We start from the raw sequence: 26895 nt of genomic DNA, 5'->3' as shown, positions 1-26895 counted from the left end.
GATGTCGAAATCGCGAAAGCTTCCTGGGCCTCTACATTCGCATACTTCTACCAAGATTTGTTGACTGCATCACACCACCACCAAGTATTGTCCTCGTCCGATCGCATTTCTACGGCACAAAAAATTGTTGCATGACACAAACTTTATACGGAAAACACTGCGTAACTTGTAAAAAACGAACTCAATTCAGGACCGAAGGTCACATGCTTTGTATTTCCACAAAGCTGTCCTGCAGAGATTATAAACCTTTGGAAGAAAAATTTAATAAAATTTATGTTTCCGTTTAAAAAATATGTGACCTCAAATAATTTCAGCAACTGTAAAAATAAGTTCATGCTAAAACAAGTTGCACCGTGAAAGTCGCATTATGAATTACATGACCGCTTATTAGAGCAAGCCCTCCTCTCCCAAGTGAGTGGATAGCCGAGTAGATTAAAAGCAAAAGAAAATAATCTTGGGCTACCCAAGATTGTTTTGTTTTGTTTCCCAGATTTCCCGGACAGGAGTCGGTCCGGAAAATATGGCCACTTCAACAATATAAGAAACCAACACTAAAACACTAGTATGAGGCGGTTAACACAAGAGAGCCAGTCGAAACCCGGTATTCGGCTAAATGATCGCGGCTTTTCTAGCACACTGCACAATTCTAATAACGTAATATCTTTTTTCTAGAACAGTCGACCTACAATTCCTACGTAGTTACGTTTCCTCTTTGCTTGTGACTTTTAGTGCGCTGAATTGCCTTCTTACATTCAAAGATGGTCGGCAGAGCGTCGGGTTCAGGCGAGCCTTTTTCAGACCCAAACCCATACGTACATTGTTTTCATATGCGCCGTCCGAAACACGTTTCGAACAAAAAACGGTGTACTTCCTCATACCCATCCATCCCTTTAAAATCTCGGTGACGAAGTGGAAAAGACGGTAAGCGGGAAGAACAACTGCGACGAGCGCTGTTCGTGACAGCTGGCGGCTACACATGAGTATTGGCATCGTGCAACAGCACGAGTCGGTTCGGTGCCAAGAGAATTCTGCAAACACGTGAACAAACAAGCGAACAATCAACACGTCAGGCGATTGAGTCAATAGCATGACCGGTCAACGGATAAAAGCAAGCTCTATGCAGCGGGAGAACGACGACGGCTCGAAAAGACACTAGAGCAGCCTACGAGGGAAGCGCGGCCAGCCGCGGCGGGGTCCCCCAGCCGGTCCTTCGGCGACGCCGGCTGTCGGGCTTCCTCCTCTCTCCCCTTTCCCTCTGCTTCGGAGAGGCGTGGCTTCGGCGCAACCTTGAAGGCGCTTTTCCGGTTAATCCGCGCAGAAAATGACCAAACGAATACAATATTCGCGATGGCTGAGGTCTCATTAACTGGGCCTCAGGTGTTTTTTCTCATATTTAAAACCGCTTCAACTTCCCTTTAACTAGCTTCTTTTCTTTTTTGTGCGCATGTGCATGCGCTGAGAAGATATAATTGGTAAATCGAGTAGAAATGATGAAATTACGATGCTTCGCGAGGAAGACACGGACAGAAAAGGAATTAGCCAAACAGAATCGGCGCCGAGCTGAGAATGACCAGCTTTATTGACTGAAAATTTATGGCCACTTGGCGGTTAACTACCCGCTATAAGGTTCGTCACAACTTAAAGGGCAACTCCGGCCAAAACTCAAAATGAAATAAATTACTGGTATCGCTGTAGTGACACAAAATACGACCTTAGCCAAAATATTACGCCCGTAGGACGCCGCATTCTCAACTAATGCCGATAACGAAAATGCGACCCGCCGCGAGCCTCGAGATCTGCTCCTTAGCGGGCGGCCAGCGAGTTGCCGATCGCTAAAGCAACATTGGGCCGTGACGTCCATACCGTTCTCTTTTTTTCCTCCGGTCCGGGCGTTGCGAGGAGTGCGCTTCTTTGAGCTGCTACCACCGCTACTTCGGCTTGTGATTGGCGTGTTTAGCCGCTGCTTTTATCTGTAGCTCGTGTAGCTTCGGTATAGCCTTTTATTTATTTGCTTGTGAGGACTTTAAGACTCGTTTTAGCGAGCAACTCGGTGCGCCCAAGACTGCCCAGCTGTTCCTCGAAAGGTGCCGAATAAAACGTGTAGCGCTGTGGGCTGATCAAACAACCCGCTGCGCAGCACGGAGGTGCTTTTTCACAAGTGTCCGACGGACCGGAAATCGGAGAAGGTGTGGGTGAACGCTGTTCCACGAGTGGACTTTGGACTTCGGCTTTTACGCGCCCGATGAAAAATGAACGAAAAAACAGTCGTGTACAGCCCAGCACACGTGTGTTCGGGTGCCGCGGCCAGCGCCGGAGAGCCTCAAACCTTCGTGTCTGGGACTGACCCACAGCGCGAAAGCGAGAGGGCCCCCAGTACTGTATATACGTCACTGGTAGCTCGGCGTAAAGCAACGCCTCTCCATCCACGGAGCCCTCATGACAATTTAGGCCTAGCGACGAGTATGGAAGACCACACACACGGCAACAGCCGCCAAGTACGGCACCGAACGAGTTCACTTGTTTTTAGTCGCTAGCTTTTGGGTACACAAGCGACGAGTACGGCATAGCGCACGCACGGCGGTGGCCGCCGAGTACGGCAATGTACGAGTTCACGGGTTTTCCAGTCGCTAGCTTTTGGGTATACGGACTAACTGTTGCTACATATGCTGGATAACTACCACGTACACAGAATTAAAACAAAATAAGCTTACCTCCTATCTTTAGACGGCTAGCGCGACAGAGGTAGGTGGCGCTCGGCCTGCGTACTCGTTGAACGAGAACGATCCTGACGTCACGTTCACATAGCGGCTGATTTCCAGTGTTGCCGGGGCCTCGAGCGGCTAGTTTCGGTTTTGTTGGCCGCGCCCCAAACAAAACTTTCAGGCGTCGATATCTTTAAAACTACGCACAATAACGAGAAAAAAATTACACCTTGCAATTCAGGGACGCTGACTGCACTAAAAAACAGTCATAATCCCAAAATCGAAAGTATGGACCGGAGTTGCCCTTTAAGGAAAACCCACCAATCATGGCGAGCATAGAGCTCTGTGGGAGTGGCCTGTACTGACATTTTTAACCTGCAGTATACTATAGAAAGTGCATAATTAGTCGGAGCGTCACGGCGCAGAAACAATTTCCGCGCCACAACGTTTTTTTCCCGTACTACTCTAGAATCCCGTCATAAATAGCCACGAATTGCTGTCCGAGTTCCATGAGGGAAAGGAATGCACAGGCATTGTTTAGAGACAGAACTATTTGAGCAAAACACGGTGCTTGTCGGCTTACTTTTGTCTTTACTATACTCGCATCTATCTCTCTTTTTTTTTTTTTTTTTTTTTCTGAACGGTGCGCACGGTACCTTTTGCGCTCGACACACATTTCGGTGTGTACGAACTATTAGGTTCTCACGAAGCAGGACAGAGCACATGTCCATTTAAAAGACTTCAGTTCTTTGAAGTAGTCTTAAAAGTGCGGGGTAGCTCAAATACAAACTCATTCTAGAACTCTCGTCAGTCGCCGGTCTCCTTGAGAAGAGATTGAAATCGCTGCAGTTTGAAATCGCTGAGGAGAGGTGACTACGATATGGTCAATCAAGACATACTTTGATTCGTCCCATACGACTTCCATAGTCCGTTTTATATTGAACGGTGTTTTTCCATCAAACATTTTGAAAACGCAGGCATGAGTACGGTATAATGAAAAAATTGCCTCATAAGTCCCAAAGTTATAATTGAATTAAATGAACGACTAGCATCAATAAAATATTGTCGCTTATAGAGGTTTTATAAATATATTGAGTATCATTGCTTTCGCTGTAAGGTATTTTAGAAGGTCACAGCATACAACAGAAATACAAATTCTAATATTAGGTTTTACTGAAAGTATTAAGATTTTTTTTTTAAATTAGAGTTGGTAGAAAGTGTGGAGCGGCTTGTTGGTGATATATTCAGGAAACATTTCAGGAAAGTATGGCAGCATGAAAAGGGACAAATGAGAGATTGCGGAGATATTTATCGAGCTATAAATTAAGGAAGAAAGAAAATTGCTTAACGAAATTTATAGCACAAATTTAGAAGTGAAGTTCCTGGAAAGACATGAAAAAATAAGCAACTTCAACAGAACCTTGAAATAAGTCCAGTTGAGCTATAATATCATTTATCGTTTCTTTCATAATTGAAACAGTCGACTGAAGGGACAAAGCAGAACACGCATTTTAGTGCTCTTTTTTCCGCTTCGAAAAAGGAGCAAATAGTGCGACTGGCAACTCACTTGATGCAGAAAATATTTTGCGACACTCTAAATAGTCTAACGAAACTCATCAATGCTAGATGGATCGCGGAACATGGAAGTCATAGAAACATCTTAGTAGTAAAACAAATATGCCATTGAAAAGCAATCATGAAATATGAAGCGTACAAAAACCGTCAGAAGCAAACATATGTACGTCACGCAAGCATAGCGTACGTTCTACAGTATTTGAACCCCACCCGGATAATCACACCATTCGTGTCTCACAAGTGCCCCTACCAGGTCCAGTCCTGAAACGAATATAAATATTATTTTCAGCTTCGTGATTCACGTTCCTACAGACAACGTCTACGCTGGGACCTTTCCAAATGGCTCCTGGGGCGGGCAGCTTGGCATGATCGCACGAAACGTACGTATGTGTCCGACTTCAGAAACCTTGATCGGAAAAACCCAAGACCCAAGATCTTATGATTTTGGTTGTTGTCTCCCAATGTACTCTTCCTACAGCTTTCTGCCTCTGGACCTTTTAGTTTTTAGGGCATAGTTAAGGTAATAGAAAGCTTAAAATCATCACCTGGTGGTGTCGACAACATTAGATCTACGTTTCTGCAGAAAGGTAAAGCTTATAGCTCTATTTTTCTGTGTGAAATTTTTGAACAATCGCTCAACTTCTCTAAACTTTCCGATAACTGGAAACCAGGAAAGGTGGTTCCACTTCACAAACCGGTTGACAAACATATAGAGTCCTCATAACTACCGGGAATCTCGCTTACTTGTACACCCCGCAAAATTATGAGGCATGTCATTTACTCTCACCTTATTAACTTTCTAGATTATAATTCTTTCTCCATTCCTTCTCAGCAAGGCTTTTGTAAACTTCTTTCGAGCGAAACTCAGCTGCTGTCTTTCACTAACGACCTAGTCGCTATTCCAGATCGTGGATCCTAGTATGGTGAAAGAAACAGGCAGGAGACGGACGTTCCAAAACAACGTTCTATTTCAGTGGTGTCTCGTCAGGAACTGCTCTTTGTGAGCGCGTGAGGGTATTAGCCCCGAGAAGTTTGCGTGGCGCCCCCTTACAGCGAACCGGGTTGACGTCACGGCAAGGACAGAATTTTTCCCCGACTCACCCCGCTCGCCCTGTGGAGGCTGTGACAACGTTAGCTGTCGGCGCGCCCGTTTATATTTATTTTTTTTTTTGCGTTTTTTGTAGGAAATGGGAATTTTCATAGCTGCAGGCGAAACTTTAACCAATAGTTCAGGCATGGTTGGCCAGGCAGGAAACGCATAAATCACAGCTGGTACTTTTTCTCTGTGCTTTTTAAGGCAACCTGTACTTGGTGATGCAAAGAGGGTCATGCGGCTCAGGCTGTAATCCGCGCACAACGCAGTGCCAACATTAAACTTGTTAGCTAGTGCTTTAATTTTTGTGGGAGATTATGGGAAAGTATGGAAGGACTACCCATTTAGAAGGTTGAGTGCCGTTTTTTACTGCTTTTTTTGGAGTTACCAGATGCAACAACTCTCTTAAAATATATTCTTGTGGATAACCTGCCATTCTGAAACGTTCCATGAGACGATGAAGAGATTTACTTATCGAATGGGAACAAGACTTTTTTACTGCTGCATTAACTAGATTTCTAATTAAGCCTACTTTCACATGCTTTGAGTAGCAGCTACTGAATGGAAGAAATGGTTTTGCTGAGGATTTTCCATACTGTCACGGGTGGTGACCAATAAACAAGAAATGAACAGGAAGAAATAAACGTTTAATGTGGCGAACTTGTGCCAAAAATAAAAGGGTACAAAAGAAAGATAACAACAGAGCGTCGCGGGCGTCGAAGGCGGCGAAGCAGCACGATCAAACGCTGAGGCGAGACTGACTCGACAATGTAGCGAGCGGCGTCTTATCTAGAGTGAGTCACTATCTTGAAGATTCGGCGGAGAAGGTTCGAGCGTAGCGCGCTCGGGGCGAGAATGAACACACACTTTCTAGAACAACATAAGCAGGGATAAACGACAGAAGTTATGTACGGAGCAAGAATAAACAAGAAAGTTCTAGAAGTCCGTGACCCTGCGCGCGGCATTATTCCCCCCTTTAAAAGCGCATCGTCCCGATGCAGCACAAAACAAAAAAAACCCCAAAACAAAACGACAGCAGAATCGCGAGCCGCAGTTCACAGTTCACAGTTAACCGTTCAGAGTTCACAGTTCACTCGTCGACAAGAGTAAAAAGTTCTATCGTTCGTAATACGGCTTCAGCCGGACGACGTGTACCACCTCGGGTCGTGGCGGGCGTCTTGCAGATGGGCGTGTTCCGTCGGGTAAAACTTCATAGTTCAGGTCGCCGAGGCGTCGGATGATTTTGTAGGGTCCGAAGTAGCGTTTGAGAAGCTTCTCGCTGAGACCACGGCGACGAATGGGAGTCCAGACCCAAACCCTGTCTCCGGGCTGGAAGTGGACGTCCCGACGGCGAAGGTTGTAGCGGCCAGTGTCGACGCGTTGTTGGGCTTTAATCCGGAGTCTGGCGAGCTGACGGACTTCTTCTGCCCTTTGGGCAACCACCTGGGCGTCGTCGCTTACGTCGACAGCCGGTTCATGGGGCAACATAGCGTCCAGCATTGTCGTTACCCTGCGCCCATGCACCAGTTGAAAGGGTGTCACTCCGGTGGTCTCTTGTACGGCCGTGTTGTAGGCAAAGGTGACGTACGGCAGCACCTCGTCCCATGTCTTGTGCTCCACGTCGACGTACATGGAAATCATGTCGGCGATGGTCTTGTTGAGTCTTTCCGTGAGCCCGTTGGTCTGCGGGTGGTACGCCGTGGTGCGACGATGGCTGGTGTGGCTGAGACGCAGGATTTCTTGGGTCAGCTGTGCCATGAACGATGACCCTCGGTCTGTGATCAGGACTTCGGGGGCGCCATGCCGGAGGACGATGGACTCGATGAAAAACTTGGCGACTTCCACAGCAGTCCCTGAAGGGAGGGCTTTCGTTTCGGCGTACCGCGTGAGATAATCTGTGGCGACGATTATCCAGCGGTTTCCCGATGTTGACGGCGGAAAGGGGCCAAGTAGGTCCATTCCGATCTGCTGGAACGGTGCGGTCGGAGGAGCAATCGGCTGCAGGAGACCGGCCGGTTTCGTTGGCGGTTTCTTACGTCGCTGGCACTCGTGGCACGATCGGGTGTAGAGGTGGACGGCTTTGGGGAGCTTTGGCCAGTAATACTTTTCACGAATACGGGCCAGTGTTCGGCTGTAACCGAGGTGTCCCGACGTCGGGTCGTCGTGACATGCTTGAAAGATCTCCTCCCGAAGGTCGGTCGGGATTACCAGCAACCACGGTGTGCTGTTGTCGCCGAAGTTCTCTTTGTAGAGTACACCTTGTCGAATGGCGAAGGTCGGCAGTACTCGTGAGAAAACACGTGGCACGGTACCCCCACCCCCTTCCAGGTACTCGATTAATGCACGCAGCTCAGGATCGTCCCGTTGACGTCGTGCCATGTCGTCGGCGTTTACAGCTCCTAGGAAGCTCTCGTCGTCATTGTCGTCGCTGCAGCCGGAAGGGGTTTCGACGGGGGCTCTGGACAAGCAGTCGGCGTCGCTGTGCTTCCGGCCGGACTTGTAGACCACTGTCATGTTAAACTCTTGTAGTCGGAGGCTCCATCGAGCAAGACGTCCTGACGGGTCCTTCAGGTTAGCAAGCCAGCAGAGCGAATGGTGGTCCGTGACTACACGGAACGGGCTCCCGTACAAGTACGGGCGGAACTTCGTGATTGCCCAGACGACCGCAAGGCATTCTTTTTCAGTCGTGGAGTAATTTCGCTCCGCCTTGGACAATGTCCGACTTGCGTAGGCGATGACTCGCTCGGTGCCTTCTTGAACTTGAACCAGTACCGCGCCAAGTCCTGCGTTACTTGCGTCCGTGTGAATCTCGGTTTCCGCATCCTGGTCGAAATGTCCAAGAACAGGAGGCGTCTGCAGTCGTCGCTTCAGCTCGTCGAATGCCTGCTGCTGCTCCTCGGCCCATTCGAACTTCTCGGCGTCCTTCGTGAGGTTTGTGAGCGGTGCGGAAATCCTTGCGAAATCTCGAACGAAGCGCCGATAGTAGGCACATAGCCCAAGGAACCTTCGCACGGCCTTCTTGTCTCTTGGCACTGGAAATGCTGCGACCGCGCGAGTCTTCTCTGGGTCTGGGCGGACACCTTCGTTACTAACCACGTGGCCGAGGAACTTCAGTTCGTCATAAGCGAACCGACACTTTGACGGCTTCAGGGTGAGTCCGGCGGTCCGTATGGCTTGGAGAACTGCTCGGAGTCGTCGCAAGTGCTCGTCGAAGTCGCTGGAAAACACGACGACGTCGTCGAGGTAGACGAGACAGCTCTGCCACTTCAGCCCTGCCAGTACGGTGTCCATGACACGCTGGAAAGTTGCTGGTGCCGTGCATAGTCCGAAGGGCATCACCTTGAACTCGTACAGTCCATCCGGCGTGACGAAGGCTGTCTTCTCTCGGTCCCGTTCGTCGACCTCGATTTGCCAGTAGCCGCTCTTCAGGTCCATCGATGAAAAGTATCGAGAGTGGCGCAGCCGGTCTAGAGTGTCGTCGATGCGGGGCAGTGGGTAGACGTCTTTCTTCGTAACCGTGTTGAGCTGCCGGTAGTCCACGCAGAACCGAAGAGTTCCGTCCTTCTTCTTAACCAGCACGACTGGAGAGGCCCATGGACTGCTTGAAGGTTGGATTATGTCGTCATTCAGCATCTCTTGAACTTGCTGCTGGATCACCTCCCTTTCCTTAGCGGAGACTCTGTACGGTGATCGATGCACAGGGCGCGCGTCGTCCTCGGTAACGATGCGGTGCTTGGCAACCGCGGTCTGGCGCACCTTCGACGACGTCGCAAAGCAGTCGCGGTATTCGGCGAGGAGGTTAACCAGCTGACGTCGTTTAGGGTCCGGAAGCTTAGGGTCAATGTGGAGCTGCGCTGGCGACGTACTGTCTTGCTGGGACGGCGAGAATTTGTCAGTAATCGCGGTGATTTCGGCGGGGTTTCGGAGTTCCTCGACGTGGCCCACGGCTGCACCTTTCGTGAGGTGTTGCGTTTCGTTTCGGAAGTTCGTCACGAGGGCCACAGTCCGCCCATCCTGAAGTTCAGCTACTCCCCTTGCGACGCCTATGCCTCTTCCCAGGAGCAATTGGAGGTTTCCCTCGAGAAGAACTTCGCCATAGGAAGCTTCATCGATCCCGACAAGTACGAAAACACTCGACCGCGGTGGTAGGTTTACGTGGTTTGCGAGGACTCGGACTGTGGGTGACGTCGCTTGGGGTTCCTCCGATGGTGGAGCAGGTTTTCGTAGCGTCAGCCGGTTTGTTCCGAGGTCGATGACGGCGCCATACTCGCAGAGAAAGTCCATTCCGAGGATAACGTCCCTCGAACAGTCTTGCAGAATGACGAACCTGACAGGGCACGTTTCACCGTGAATCTCGACGCGAGCAGTGCATCTCCCGACTGGTGTGATGAGATGTCCTCCGGCGGTTCGTATTTGGGGTCCTTCCCACGGCGTCATGACTTTTCGAAGGCGGCGGGAGAGCCTCCCACTCAAGACTGAGTAGTCTGCTCCGGTGTCCACGAGTGCCGATGCGTCGTGGCCGTCAATGACGACGTTTAGGTTGTTGGACACCGTTGCAGGGGCGTCGTAGCGATGCGTGGCGTCGGGGGAGTGGGAGCGCTCCGTCGTTCTTGGAGGCTCTTTACGTCGGTCGTCTTCGGCAACTCCACCTCCAGGGGTTGCCGCGCCTAGTTTCCCCGGCGAGGAGCGAGGGGTGACAGGCTTTCACGTCGGGGTCGGTGCATCGGCGAAGCTGGACGTCGCGGCGATGGCGACCGGAACTCTCGGCGGGACGCAGGCTCGGGGGACTGGGGTCGTCGCAGGTACTCGTCGATCTCCCGAGGGCGTTCACCATACCGGGGGCGCGGGTCGTTTGGGTGGAACCCGCGCAGCCCGAGTCGTCGGTATGGGCATCGGCGGTACACATGGTCGGGTTCCCCGCAGTGGTAGCAGAGCGGGCGTCGGTCGGCCGTTCGCCACACGTCGGTCTTCCTCGACGAGGGTTGCTCCGGGCGGACGTCCTGGACTTGTCCTTCCTGGCGTCGAGGATACTGTGGCATCGGAGGGTCTCGTCGGGGTGGCGCCGTGGCCTGGCGGTTAGCTTGCGGCGGTCGTCGGGCCATGGCGGCGTAGCTCAAAGTCGGCTCCTCTGGCGTCGACATGTTGATCGGAACCTCAGGTTGGAAGGCCCGATGAACTTCATCTCGCACGACCTCGGCGAGCGACAGGGAGGACGGGCGATCCATAGCGGGGAGCATCTTGCGGATTTCTTCCCGGACGACTTCACGGATGATGTCACGGATGCCTGGGAGGTCGGTACCAAGGTTGTATCCGGATGTCGCCAGAGTAGTCACGCCAGGGTGTCGCTCGTAGTGCCTGGCGCGTGCTAGTAGGGCACGTTCCATACTCGTCGCCTCCGTGACGAACCCGTCCACAGTTGTCGGGGGATTGCGAATGAGACCTCCGAATATCTCGCTTTTCACACCCCTCATCAGGTGTCGCAGCTTCTTCTCCTCTGTAGCCTGAGGATCGGCGCGGGCGCTCAGGCGAAGAACATCCTCGACGAAGCCGGTGACGCTCTCGTTGGGGCCCTGGGTTCTGGTTCGCAGTAGGTCCTCGGCTCTCTCTCGGCGGTGGTGGTTGCTGAACGTAGCCTTGAGATCGGTCTTGAACATGTCCCACGACGTCAAAGAGGACTCATGATTCTCGTACCAGTGCTTGGCGGTACCCTCAAGCGAAAAATAGACGTTGTTCAGGCGCTGCTCGTCGGTCCAGCAATTGTGGCGGGCAACGCGTTCATACTGGTCAATCCAGTCTTCGACGTCTTCGTATTGCTCGCCGTGGAATGGAGCAGCCGTCCGCGGTACGACGGGCAGGTAAACGACGGCTGGAGCGGCCGGGGTCTCCGACTGGTTGGCCATCGTCGTCCTCCTTGTTTGCCTGGTCCTGGGTGGCAAGGGTCCTAACTCCGGGGGTAGGCCAAGGTTCCGGCGACTCAATCGGGTCTTGGTCTGGTCCTCGTTGGGTTCTTGGGGGCTTGTGTTCGGACTTGCACTCCGAGAACTCGGAGGGGAGCGCTGCACGGGCATGCGGTTACCCCGCACCTCCACCAAAAATGTCACGGGTGGTGACCAATAAACAAGAAATGAACAGGAAGAAATAAACGTTTAATGTGGCGAACTTGTGCCAAAAATAAAAGGGTACAAAAGAAAGATAACAACAGAGCGTCGCGGGCGTCGAAGGCGGCGAAGCAGCACGATCAAACGCTGAGGCGAGACTGACTCGACAATGTAGCGAGCGGCGTCTTATCTAGAGTGAGTCACTATCTTGAAGATTCGGCGGAGAAGGTTCGAGCGTAGCGCGCTCGGGGCGAGAATGAACACACACTTTCTAGAACAACATAAGCAGGGATAAACGACAGAAGTTATGTACGGAGCAAGAATAAACAAGAAAGTTCTAGAAGTCCGTGACCCTGCGCGCGGCAATACTCACAGCTAGGACCTGAGCCAGTTTTGAGTTGAAAATCAAGTTGCTGAAAGTAACAATCTTCCGGCCTTTCTAAGAAATCTTTAAATTGAGAGCCATCTCAAAAGCCGATTTCTGTCGGCAATCTGCTAGAGAGACGTTTGTAGTACATACCAAAGTATCGTCTACGTATATCCTCACGAACGCTTTGTTAGGAGAACTATCCTTACTTAATATAATCAAAGAGTTTGAGATCCAAAAACCATAAATAAATCTCAGAAAGAGCTGCGGCTACTGCTGACCCAGTGCACACACCTCGTTGGTGGATAAAATTCCGATCATCATACTTTGCAACTGTTGAGTTTAGCTACATCTCCAAGATGCCAAGAAAATCAGAAACTGATATACCCGACTGAGCTTGAAATCCGACCAAATGATCTTCCAAAAAACTGCTAAATCTTGCAAGCAGAATATTGGGTTCATGTGAGTAACACCAATCTTTTACGTCTAACGAAAAAACCGTACAGCACTTTCCATAAATTGGTTGTAAGTCACTCACTAGGTCATCGGAGCATCACAAAGACAAAGGAGAGGTGGTATCCACATCAGTTAGAGCTTTGTGTACAAAATACGACACCGTTTTTGCCATGTACAATTTCCATTTTCGACCACTCGGAGGGGGAGATCCAACTAGTGATCTTTCATAAAAAAACCAAATACCAAACGTATCCTTTGAGACAGCATTAATTTTGGCAACTACCGAAATAAAATCGGCGTCCTTCAATAGCCTCACAATTTCTCATTTAGACTGCTTCAGGTTGCCGTCAAAAAAGCCTAAATAAGCCCGAAAGGGCTATCTGCATTATTTTTAATAATAATAAATAAATCTTTATTTTGTTTCATCACTGAAACGGGGGACCAAGACAAAAAGCTGCTGCAGCAGCTTGACGGAGGTCCTGGCCCCCTTTACAGCAGGTTATTCCTAAGCAATTTCAAAAACGAACACAATAGCTACATTGAAAGAAAGAACACTATTTTAAATGTACAGACCATAGATCAAACAAAAACAAGAGAAAAAACAAAAATTAATGCATTCATTGTGGTATACAATGGTACAGTGATCCTTGTGCCTTAGCTGTACCTAAGAAAACAACCCTAAAATAATGCTCGTACCTCTGCCAGCGTCATTGCATGAATATCAACACTTTTTAAAAACAATTCATTTAACAAAGTAGTTAATTGGTAATTTAGCGTGTGGTTATAATATAATGTATGTGATGGTGAAACAAACCATTTTTCTTTAGGGCGGAGTTGATATGAGGAAGTGAAAAGGACTAGGTTACATAACTCCTCAAAAACTTTATTTTTAAACTGCGCAGACTTTTTGTAAGCCACAAGAAGTCGGGACCTGTAAATATTTGAAATTGGTTTTATATTAAACAATGAAAACAAGTGTTCAGTATGATCATAGTATGAAACATTGGCAATAGCACGCACAGCTTTCTTTTGTAAAATATGTACTTATTTATATTTGTTTTTGTTGTATTTCCCCAAACTAGATGACAATAATTAAGTTGTGAATATACCAAATCATTGTAAAGTTGGAGCTTAACACAACGAGGTAGCAACGATTTAAACTTGGCTAGCAACCCCACTGTTTTTGACAATTTAGACGAAAGATTATCAACATGTCTATTCCAAGACATACTATTTGTAAACCAAACACCCAAAGTCTTGATAGTGTCGACAAATTCAATTTTTTCATTGTTCAAAATCAGTGGGTTTGGGATCATAACTGTAGCGTGATTGACTTTTAAATAAAATGGCTTTGGTTTTTTGCGAATTTAACGTAAGGTGATTATTTTTTGTCCATTTTTCTACACGTTCAAGAACGGTATTTCATTTAGTTGCTAGAGTACAAATATCTTTATCGGAAAAGAAGATGCTAGTGTCATAAGCATATATTATATTATGAACTCAACTTTAAGATCACGATTTACATTCACAATATCGTTAATATAAAGAATAAAAAGGAGGGGGCCTAAAATGCTGCCTTGGGGTACACCATTTGTTATTTTTGAAATATCAGATTTAAAGTTAAATATAGACACGAACTGGGTACGATTCCGTAAGTAAGATTGTAACAAACTTAATATTTTCCCACGAATGCCATAGTATTCAAATTTTGCTATGAGGACATTGTGATTTATCGTGTCGAAGGCCTTAGAGAAATCTACTTATATACCGATCGTTATTAAGTGATTATCTAGTGCTCTTATTATTATGTCTTTTTGTTTTAATAATGCTAACTCAGTTGAATAACTTTTACGGAAACCAAATTGAGAATTTGTAATTAAAAGGTATTTCTCAAGATGAGAGACAATTCTATTTGAAACGATTTTTTCGAGTGGCTTAGAAAATACTGGAAGTATGGGAATTGGTCTAAAATTGTTAATATTATTTAAATCACCACCTTTATACAATACACTAACTTTGGCAATCTGCATTTTGATAGGAAACTCACCGGACTCAAGTGCAAGATTGAATATATAAGTTAGGTATGGTGCTAGGATATCCAGAACATACTTTGCTGGTTTTATTTGCATATTGTATGCATCCATACTTCTACTATTGTTTAGGCTCATAAATATATTATAGACTTCGGATACATCAGTAGGAAAAAGAAATATAGAATTAGGCAAGGGTGAAGGCATGCACTGAAGTGCATTATTTACAGTAGTTGTAGAAACAGGAGATGTGGTATGATTTACAAAATAGTTATTAAAAGCATTCACCATATCCGTCCCGGATATTATCCCAGGCAGCACACCAATATTGGACCTACATTGGGCCAACAATGGCAAACGCTGGCTCCGGAGGTTGGTCCAACATTGGTATTCTGGCCGAGCGCAACTTCTTCCAATGTTGGCCCAGCCATTGGCACCAACGTTGGGCCATCGTTCAACCAATGTTCCAGCCATCATTGGCACCAACGTTGGGCCATCGTTCAACCAACCTTCCAGCCGTCATTGGCGCCAACGTTGGGCCATCGTTCAACCAATGATCCAGCCATCATTGGCACCTTTTTTAGGCCATCGTTAAACCAATATTTCAGCCATCGTTGGCATCCACACTATGTCGACATAGTGTGGATGCCAACGATGGCTGAAATATTGGTTTAACGATGGCCTAAAAAAGGTGCCAATGATGGCTAATGATGGATAAGAAACAGGCCAGGGGTTCTTAAAACCCAATGTTGGAATAACCAGGATTTAAACACATTGCCATCATTGCATGGCCAGCATTAAAGATATGGCATTAACACTGGGAAGCCAAAATTGGCATAGCCAATGATCATTGGCTATGCCGATTTTGGCTTTCACACTAATTCAATGGCTATGCCATCATTGGTATACAAGTTCAATCATTGCATAGGCCGTTATCTGCAGTCAAGCTGATTCATTGGCATGTCCCAGTGTTAATGCCATATCTTTAATGCTGGCCATGCAATGATGGCAATGTGTTTAAATCCTGGTTATTCCAACATTGGGTTTTAAGAACCCCTGGCCTGTTTCTTATTAGCAGCCCACTGCAAGTAAAACATTCTGGGCACAAATGGCAAGGTCCTCCTATGCTTTGTCTGTGCACTATTTTATCTGGCGAGCAAATGACTATTTCAAGATCAATTAATACTTTTTTCAGAACTTTTATTGAAAGTGGCTAGGGAGGAAGCTCAGCGGGGAGCCTATGCCTGGTCCTGGGGAAGGTCCTGGGGCGAGTCCTGGGGCTGGGGAGCCATTACGGCTTCCGAACGCCTCTTCCTGCAGCCTCCCCTGTCGCAAGGCCCTGGCAGCCACTTCAGCACCATTTTTAAGCTGCCGATTCTTCAATTGTTAGCTTCGCACTGATGGCATCTACGAAAAGATCCAAAGGTCAAAGATTAACGCTTTCAAACCCACATTTGTCTTAGTAAAGCACACTCCCAAGCAGCACTTCAACAAATGTTAAGGTTTGAGTGTCCCCTAAAAAGTTCCTCGCTCACGACTTTTCAGTCCTTGCGGCGTAGCACCCGTGGTAGCCGATGATCAGGGGTCTACGACGTCAGGGCCGAGGTCCGGACGTAGTGACGAGGCAGTTGACCGATGGCCGAAGGCTTGAATCAGGCCCCGTACGCCGGTGGCAACCTATGACCAGGTGTCCGCCAAGGTCTGGGCCGAAGGACGTAGCGACGAGGCAGTTGGGCGTTGGCCGAAGGCTTGAGTCAGGCTCAGAACGTCTGTGGCACGGAGTGGCAGCGGGTGTTCAACTGCGCCACGCATGCAGTCTTGTCTACCTCCGGAAGGTTGGCGCCCGGACTGCGTGAGAAGTGGGTTGTGGGTCGGGCCTCTTGACGTCTGGTCACGCCGACGGAGGTCCGGCCTGGTCGCGTCTGCACCGTCCTTTGTCAGCCGCCCGAATCCCTTTTCGCGCTCCTCGCATGCCCCCACCTCGTCTTCTTCGTTCTCGTCCTCTTCGGCTGGTCGCGGGATCGCTCATCACACCAGACTAAAGCCTGGTTCAGACAGTTGCGTTTGACTGCGTTTTACTGCGTTGCGGCAGCGAGAAACCAGGATATCCCTGCTGCTTATATCGCGTGCCAAGATGATTCCTTGAATTGAATTCCACGCTTCATACGAAGCAAAGATGTGCCGGTGACTCGCTTTCGGTACTCGACGCAACGCAGTCAAACGCACTCAAACGCAAGTGTCTGAACCGGCCTTAAGCCAATCAACTGGCGACGTGCGCGACCGAAAGCGTCGCTGTGGTCGGCCTTTCACGATTGGCCCAAAGGCTGACTATGACGTCGGAAAGGGTATACCATCGACGGAAATAAGAAGAATGAAGGAACTTTAATTTCGACGGTGTGGGCAGTGTTCCTTTAAGAGTGCAATGATTTCAGGCTTCCACTATGCTATTTACAAACACCATCGAACTTGTTGTTCGCAAGGTAATGACGTCACAAGGGGGAACCATAGGAGGGCGCCACCAAAACATCTCGCCGCTAATTACCAACGTTGGTAGGCCACTGGCTAAGACAGGCAATTGGTGGCCAGCTTAAACCAATCGATTGCCAACTTTGGTAACCCGTTGGCTCTATTACAGCTTATATTTCTGAGGGCGTTGTCACTACCGTAGTCAGTACTGCAGTTGCCGTATTTAGTACGCACTTTGAAGTCATTTTTGGGCACGCAGGCATAATGCTCAGCTTCTTCTGTTATAGACGTTTCCAATGTTTACAAATCCACAGCTCAGCGTGCAATCTCCACAGCACAGCGCGCGCGTGTGCGTCGCTTCGGAAAGCGAGCAAATCACGTGCGATATGCACGAACACTGATAATGAAACCGGCCAGCAGCCCTTTTATGGAAAGGTCTATATGTTGCGTGATAACCTTTCTTTGCAGATTGAAATGCGCATCAGCTTTATGGCACCTCCTACCTCAAACATAGGGTGTTCGAGATGTTAATTCAACGCAATTTTTTATTCATGAAGACATGTAATTGCTTAATCAGTCGCTGGATATTTGTTTAAGGTTTTATTTTTTTGCTAAAATTATTAGTGCTTTTTATTTATTTTTTTTAATTTTGTCCGGTTCAGTCTGAATTATAGGCCGCGTTTTGCGGCTCAGCAAGGCGGGTTGCCTTGAGATTTTTAAGATCACATACAGCTGACAATACACCCCTGTCCTAGGTTGGGGAGGCGGGTGGAAATTTCGGGGTTGAACCCTGCCCCCCCCCCCCCCCCCTCTTTGGAAAGGTTTCCCGGCTGCGTCGCTAAATGGGCATAAGAGAAGAGGCACTATGCTTTTTGCCGTATAAACATATACACAAATCGGAGGAAGCGTGCATTTTGTATTTTGTGTGGAATTTACTAAGCATAACTATCAGTTTTGGGAAGACGCGTGTTAGTTATAGTCGGTGACAGGTGCTAGAAGCTCCTCCCATCTCTTTCCATATTTGTAGATCGAAAAATCAGGAGGAGTCGACCTCCTCACCAGCGTTTATTTTTAACCTGTCACCGAACACGGTTTTTTTCTGCGTGGACGTTCAAACTTGCTACAGCTCGCAATGCATACAGCGTTCTAATTCAGTTGCTAACTTGCTCTGCGTGTGAAAACAGAAGAATCGTTCCCCCCGGAGGCATAGCTAGAGATTGTTCTCAGCGTGCGCGATCAGCACATTAAAAGAACTAAGCCAATTATATATAACATTGGTAAGCCACTGGCTAAGACAGGCCAATGTTGCCCAGCCTAAGTCAATCGATTACTAATGTCGGTAATTGATTGGCTTAAGCTGGCCTGTATTGGCCTGTCTTAGCCAATCGATTACCAATGATGGCAACTCATTGGCTAACATAGACCAATGTTGGCCAGCCTAAGCCAATTGATTACCAATGTTCGTAACCAATTGGCTAAGACAGGCCAATGTTGGCCAACCTCAGCCAACCAATAGCCAACGTTGCCAAGCCGTTGGCTGAGGTTGGCCAACGTTGGCCAGTCTAAACCAATCGATTGCCAACGTTGGTAAGCCATTGGCTGAGGTAGGCCAATGTTGGCCGGCCTAAGCCAATCGATTACCAACGTTGGTAAGCCATTGGTCAAGTCAGGCCAACGTTGGCCAGTATATTCCAGTGTACCACCAATATTGGTTCTACGATGGCCACATTGGCCCAATATTGGACCATTGTTTGCCGAGTGAATACCAATGTTGGCCCGACGTCGTGTGCTGTCTGGGATACAACCATCTATGTTAATTTCAACTGGCATAGAAACCTGTGGTTTGTAGTTAAGCAATGTTTTGAGTTTTTTCCACATCACGTCACTTTGACGTATATCATCGATATTAAACATATTAATGTAATAATCTTTCTTCGCTTGTCGCAGCATGCTTGTTAGTTTGTTTCTATATTTCTTAAAAATCTCAATGCTTTCTACAAATACAATCTTTTCTCTTCTACCTCTTTCTTTACTGATCTGATCTGTGGTTCTCTGTCGCTTTTGTATGAAGCATCTACGAAACCCGACACTTTTTGTAACGATGACGACAATAGTGCAGTTTTTGCTGCGGGGTCAGACGAAAAGCGCCTGATAAAGTGTGTATCGCGGACACAATATCCATCCTGGATCGTTTGATGTTAACGCAAAACTTAAGTCCCTTGGCCAAAATACGCTCTGTCGGTTTAGACAGCAGAACATTGCAAGGGTTGACAAAATACGCTCTGTCGGTTTAGACAGTAGACCATTGCAGGGGTTGACAAACCTCCTTAGGGCAGAGAGTGCAGACGAAAAAACCGGATCTGACACTTTCTGAGAATAAATCCGAAGTCTTAAACTTCTAAACGCAACATCGTAGTCCCTTTTTTCTAACGCAAACCACTGCGTCAACGTTGGATAGAGTGTAAACTCCCTTCTATTACAGCAGTCCAGATCTGGTCACAGAGAAGGTTCATGGTCTCGAGCTGTTTTCTCGCACCGGTCCGGTAGTCGTTCAGGATTTTCATCTTTTGGTGCCATCCAACTTGCATAGTTGCTAGACGACGAAGCCATGTTGGTTCGACGTACATGTGTCTGTGGCATATACCTATGTATGAGACCTTGACTTTCATCTGCACCATTCGTTGTCCAGGCTTGCATAGAGCCCCCAACGAGAGGGAAAACACTTGTGGAAGGGGACATGTGGAAAGCGACGTGTTGGTTTTCCATTCAACACCGTCTCGGCGGAGTGCGATGCGGCGCGCGGCTACAACCCCTTGACCAAAGAGGCCCTCAAGGATCCCTGCCTCAGATGTTTCAACCACGTCTTTCTTAGTGATCATTCCGTGTACGGTGTTTAGCTTGTGGTCTGCGACCTGCGACAGAGTTTAAGGCAAGGAGGACTTCACTTTGTTGCCTTGTATTATTCTCAACAAGAAGGTCGCCAGATGCCATCTTTTTTACATTTAAGTTAGTACCGACACCTTCATGTGTTTTCGACACCAAAAACGGGGAAAGCTTCACAAGTGGCTTTGCACCCTCAGAGTGCGGAACCAGAAACTTCGGCAATTAAAGAAATTCTAGAGACTTTGGGGATAGTCATGGACCTAGATCTGGACCCTTTTCGTTGCCCGATGAGAAGTTTTCTGTGTAGGACACATAGTGAACGGGAAGATTCGGTGCCACGGGTCCCACGGCACCCAACACGGGGGTAGGTACTGTGCCATAATAAAGAGAGATTTGCTGACACATACCAGTGCTGCCTAGGAACGATACCCAAGTGTGGTTACAGGGACAAGACCTGTTTCCACCGAAGGTTGGCCCTCGCCGCCTAAGGTGAAAAATGAAAGAGAGCGTAGTAGTCGGAAGAAAAATGTAGAAGGAAAAGTGAAAACTGAAAGAAGGCAAACGAGGCGACTGACTGAGTCATCCTGGCCGGACCTTACCAGGGCACTCGTCTACGAGAAGCGGGGGCCGAAGTGGTGTGTGGCCTCGCCTGGAGAGCCCCGAAGGGTCCAAACCTACCCCGGACACGGGCATGTTATGCACAACCAGGCGTCGTTGGGCGAGCCCACATGACGCGGGGTCCGTGGTGATGCCACTCACCAAACATAAACTTAAGCAGATGCCCCTTAGGGGGATATTTTTCTGTATGTGTGGACGCGTGATATCAGCATCGGATACTGCAAAAAGCAGTTCCAAATGTCATTTTAACTTCTACATAAATCTGTGAGGTCTGAAATAAAAAAGCTCCCATCATTAGTAGGTATGTTTAAAGAGAAATTTTCTACCTCTTAACCGATTGCTGTTAAGTGAAAAAAAAAAAGAAAAGCGTTTCGTAACTTTAAGTAGTTAGGTGTAGTTACCTCTGTTTGCTTCTGCCAAAACGTGCAGGAATGCGATGTTGGCATTGGCCCCATCCTGCCGACCATTCGTCGCTTCGAAGTGGCCATGCCTTTGCCGCACTACTACTTCATCCGTCTCACACCCTGTGGCGGAACGAGGCGTCAATTCAAAACCGACGTCTTCCAGTACGTTGCTGCTCTGGATCGACAGGTATTTCTCAAGATCATTAGCCTTTGAGGTCCTCGTTGATACGCGTCAAAAATATCGTGGAGAGCCTCAAAATACAGTATTACATTACGTGTACACCTTAGACGCCAATATCAAGGTCCCATCCGGGACCTTCTTTCGTGGCGCGTCAGTAAATCATAGCGATCTTGAAAGGTACACGACTAAATCAGGCGGTACAATAGACACTTTTGACACCAGACTACAAAGAGAAAGTTGGACTTGTGAGTATCATATCAACGAATTACTTGACCCCTCACCCAAACGTAGCTTGCTGTTTTCGCCCCAATCATTGCCCGTGTTTCTCGTTCTCTGATACTCTACAGTAAACCGTAATAATTTCGCTCGTGCTGAACGAGAGAGTATACTCCCAATTTCCTTCTTCGTAAGCACGTGCGCCTGATAGACGAAAAAATAGGAATCTGAAGTGCAACCGCAGATACACCTGTAGCCTTTCTAAACTTCTCAGCGTATTAGTGCCCACTGAGCTCATCCGCAGCCTGAGCTGAAATTTGTGAATAAAATTGAGAAAGAACACAAAGAACAAGCTTCCGAACACAAATTTTTTCATACTGCACTCCGTGAAAGATTTAGCTTCAGTACGCTCAAAACAGAATACACATATTTTATCGCAAAATTACTCTTCAAGCCAGGCAGTTCTTCCAATTGGCCACGCCCTTACGATGTTAAAAGATAATGGATTTATTGGCTGCATAGTGATGCGTTTGAGTTTTAAATATCGTGCAATACGTATATTTAAAATTTTACTTGACAGTGAATGACCATTCTTTTGCAATGACGGAATCACAAAAGAAAGGCAGTTTGCAATTTTGCGAGTGATTCAAAGACGCGTCATAATAATACATTTATCGAAAAAATAGTCAGAGTGCAGGCAGAAAAGAGAACACAACAGAAGGTAGAAAAAGAGGAGGCAACGTCTCAAACTCGGCTGCAAAGTTTATTTCGTACACGCCTTTACGTCTCACCATAGCACTCCATGATCCCTTCGGATCATATTACAAATCAAATCAGGCCCTATCTTTTTTCTTTCTTTTTTTTTCTGGCGGGTGCTACCGTTTGATGCTGCTTGCGTTGTGCCATTTTTACATGTTGCGTATATATATATATATATATATATATATTTTTTTTTTTTTTTTTTTACAGGTTTGGGCAGCATTGCTGACATCGCTGGTCTTTCTCGCACTCATGATGCTTCTGCCTTCCTTGGGAAAGCCGAGAAAACTCGAAAAATTCTGTGACTACTTTTTCGAATTGTTTGGAAACATGCTTTTTGAAGGTAGGCATGAAATGGTAAACTGTGACAAGTATCAGTGACCTACTCACCTTACTGAAGAGTTTAATCGCAGACTTGCCGTTACGTTCATGTAAATGCTAGGTCAGACAGTCGCGCTACTTCCAAGGCTTCATATGAGAACAGAGGAAAGTTCAGGCCAAACAAATCACACAAGTGTTCATAGCGATTTTATTATCCGTCTTAGTGGAGGTATTTTACCTTTGTCTTTACCTACCGAAAAAAAGGTGCCAGCCAGCCAGGAAATATGTTTCTTATATAGAAAATTGCCTTCGGGCGCTGCGAGGTAACTTGAGTAAATATAAAATAAGAAAGTGACTTAAGTCTATATTGCGACAGTCTTCTAGAAGACACTCCAGAAGAGTATCCAAAGTAACATATAGAAAATAAGGTGCCTAAAACAAACCTTATTATCTATATAATGAACTGTGACACCCGCCCGCACCGTTTTTATTTCAACTGAGTGAGCGGGAGGTACTCATTTCATAACATTTTCCATTTCCGCACTGTTAAAAAAAAAAAAAAAAAAAAAAACGCCGCCTCCCCTTTTAAAAAGAAACAAAACACTTTTAGATGATTTAAATACGGCCACGGACCGTGCCCCCATTCAGCGACTCCAGATCCACCGGAACACCAGTTCGGACGCTGGCTCAGCTCCATCTGGTGGCTGGCCGTGCTGGTGGTCATGACCGGTTTCACCAGCTTCATGAAGGCCAGTATGATGGTCAAGGATGAAGCGGGCCGCCTGAACACCATCGAGGATGTCATCCAGAGACCTGAGATCACTCCTTTCGTCATGCGAGGGAGCACTTACGAACGGATTTTCATGGTGAGTCTTTAGGTAAAAATTGGAAGAATTCTATCGCGAATATAAATCGTCACAAAACCGTCCAAAATATCTGTCCCGAAAATATTGAAGTTCGGCGGTTACTGAGCTTCCTCTGGGCAAACATTCCCTAGAAAAAATTCGATCCCGAATCGAAATCGTTGTAAGACGATCCTCCCAAGATATGTCCCACAAACGTGAACCTTTCGTGTTTACAACTACGCGAAGATTATCAAGATTATCAAGCTTGAAAAATGATTTTTCAATTTATTGAGTAATGAGCATCACGGATCGTTTTCATCCGTCTTTTCATCGTCTCTAAGAAGTAAATAAGTAGAAACATAAAAAAGAAATGAACACCACTAACAAAATAAAAAATAGAAAAAAAAATTAAATTGGCGGAGCCGGAATTTGAGCTTCGGGTCTCGCCATAAACCGGTAACGTATGCTAACGAGTCCACTGACTGATGATAAAAACGAATAACGGAAGAAAAGAAGCTGCATTTGATGTATAGACCAAGTAGCAATTACCAGGGACGTAAAACAATCGTTGAACGGTTCCATCCAGGATGTTTGGGGCTTTGAAGCATGACATTTTTTTAATATCTGTTTGTAATTCATTTATTTATTGAAATACCTTAAAGGTCCTTCTAGGAGGGAAATTACATCAGGGGGGATAAGTGTAGCATATATGAAACAAAAAAAGGAAAACTTGCACAGCAGTGCAAACGTACAAGAAATCGCAACTCAAACAATACTAAAATGTCTGCTGATAAGAGAACGAAAGCAATCGGGGTTAGTCTCGATGACGATGCGCTCTGTGAGATCATTCCACCACACTGCTGTTTTGGGAAAGAAGGAATACAAAAAAGAAGAAGTGCGGCAGGTGAAACGGTCAATCTTACACTAGTGATTAAGACGAGGAGTAATGAAAAGAGACTGTGTTAGGGTGTTTTGGCTGAGATGGTGCATAGTAAAGGCAATGAAAAAGGCATAAGCAAGTAAGTTGTGCCTTTAAGGCCAGTTCTAGAAGGTCGGCTTTCTGCTTTAATGTTTTAATAAAGTGACGTTGGAATGTCGATAATACTCACAATAAATAAAGCGCGGGACTTGGGTTTGAAAAGCTTCTATTTCAGTGATCAAATATGCTTGGTGAGGATCCCAGATGCTCGATGCCTACTAAAGTTTCGTCCAAATTAATGAAAGGTGTGCAGGTTTCTTCAAATGAGGAGGAGCACAACGAAGTGTATGCTTTAGGTAGCCCAAAGAACTATTGCGCGATGATAACAGTGACCGAATATGTACATTCCAGGAGAGATGCAAGTCGACGTGAAGTATTTATAACATGAAACAGACTCGACACCGTTAGAATCAATAAAATAGTTATGAGGAAACAAAAGATTATTTTCTAACAAAGGAGATGAGTTTGCATTTAGAAGGTTTAAGCGTCATGAGCCAAGTAGAGTACCATAGGGATAGGTTAGTGAGGTCATGTTGTGGTTGAATGCTATCGTATTCGTGAGAAATTTAGCTGTATATAATGTAATCGTCTGCAAAAATACGAATGCGGGAGGAAATACACAAAGATAAATTATTAATATATATTAATCGAAGCAACGGTCCAAGAACGGAGCATTGAGGTACACACGAAGACACACGAATAGAAGTTGAACTATGAGAGTTTACGACCATGTACTTACTTCTGTCAGAAAGCCAGTGTTTAATCCACAGGATGATGTTATTATCTAATTTTAGGAGGGTAAGCTTTTGCAACAGACGCTAATGTCGGACCCGGTCGAACGCTTTGGCGAAATTAAGAAAAATAACATCATTTTGGGAACTGAAGTCACTACAAAGACGGATATTACGAATTAATCCTGCGAGTTGAGTCTCGCAGGAATGACCCTTCCGGTACCCATGCTGGTAAATAAAAATTAATTGCTTTTCCACTAAAACCGAATGATGTTTGAATGTAATATACGTTAAATTATTTTTGAGGCAATGCTTGTAATGAATATGGGCCGATAGTTTAAGAGGGAGCTGCGTTCAATTGATTTAAATAACGGGATCATCTAACCGACCTTCTAGTCACTAGGAACAAAATGATTAAACAAAGATTGTGAAAAGATTGCGGGCAGTATGACACTGGACAATTGTTTTAGTATTCATTAAAACCTTCGAATTAATTTCGTTTTCACCGCTCGAAGAAGAAACCTTCAAGTTATCAATTTGTTTTGCAACACCAGACGAATGAATCGTTATACTTTCCATTTGATCATGTTTAAAAAACGTTTCCAAAATAGGTAGGGCCGTATTCTCACATGAAAAAACTGCAGAAAAAGCAGAATTCAAAATACGAGCACTTTCGAGGTCAGATAGTAAATGTCCTGATATATCAACAAGACTTAATGCATCAGCTGATTTAGGGTTTATTACTGTCCAAACGATTAAAGGCTTTGTACGCCAAATTTTCGGGAGTGTGATTTGGTAGTAAGAAGTTATAGTTATAGCAACTTTTTTTTATATTCTGTTTCGCACTCATGGTATGCATGCCAGTCGGAGGGACTGTCACGGTTCCTGTCACGCCTGAATATACGTTTCTTTTTATTCCCTAGGCGCCTCAGGCTTGCGTCATACCACGAAGAGGCATTTGACGTTGTAATGAAAATAACAGGAATATGCGTATCAATCAGATCTTTAACTTTATTTTTGTATAGCTCCCTGTTTTGCTCAACTGCGCGGCATTTAAAATTATGCAGGAAAACCTTCCACGGATAGCAAGCACCCAAATATTACCACACACACATCCGGTACATATATATATATATATATATAAGCAATAAAAGTCCGTCGTTCAACAAAGACGGTAGGGAGAGTAGCCTCGGAAGGGAAATATTGGTATCATTACTTTTTTTTTTTTTTTGCGTGACTGGCACTTTCTTTTAGAAAATGGTGAATGGGCTCAAGATATTTAGGCTGGCAAGTTGGGAGACACCTAGCACGGTGTGATCCAATCACCCCTTGTTTCTTTCCTCCTTAGCCTCTTTATCTGAGCTAACCCCAGAAAAAGAGAGAAGGTGTATTTTTATTCAACTTGAAGTGGTCAAGCCAGCATTTCACATATTTAGGAAAATACTAAAATATAAAAAAGTGGTCGCCGGATCGGAAGCTAAAGAAACAGGATGGCAATGTTCTCTCGAGCGAGCGCGTCCCGAGGAGACAGCGTTCAGCGCAAAGCGTGCTGTTAACGCGACTCGTTACATGAGCCCCGTTCTCCCTGTCGTTGCAACATAGCCCTGCATACCCTTCGAACACGAAACTGAGACTCACAGGCGGATAATTTCTAGACATTTCAGAGCTCGTGAATACGTGCGAGAAACTCCAATCTCCTCAGTGCACCTCTAATGCACCAGCTGTCAAACTGCACAAAACAAAACAAAAACAACCCAAAAACTGGCGTGAAGACCGGTAGCGTCATGACCTATACGTCAGCCGCACTACGACTACGTGGACCGGAAACCCCGAAGATTGTTGCTGATGCTTTTGACGTCACTGCGACGTCTTAAATCCTCCCGCAGCAGGATGTGGAATTCAACATCTGCAGCTTTGCTTGTTCCGTAATGTGACATAGGCTCGGCGGTTGAGGGCGGTGGCCAGTTAGTGGAGGACGTTTCTCCCCTCCTCTCTCCTTGCGACGTCACTGACGTCGCAAGGAAAGTGGAGCACTGGAATACGTTCTCGCTAAAGCAGCCCGCTAAAGACATCGATTTTCTCGTGTCATATTTCCTTCTTTCGCGTCGTCTTTTCCTTTTTTTGAAATAGGACGTCAGGTAACTGACGAACAAAGTGGGAGATAGAAAGGA

Source organism: Ixodes scapularis, unplaced genomic scaffold (assembly GCF_016920785.2).
Source record: "Ixodes scapularis isolate PalLabHiFi unplaced genomic scaffold, ASM1692078v2 PGA_scaffold2__306_contigs__length_199485367, whole genome shotgun sequence".
Lineage (NCBI taxonomy): Eukaryota > Metazoa > Arthropoda > Arachnida > Ixodida > Ixodidae > Ixodes > Ixodes scapularis.
Note: the sequence above shows the minus strand (reverse complement) of the source record.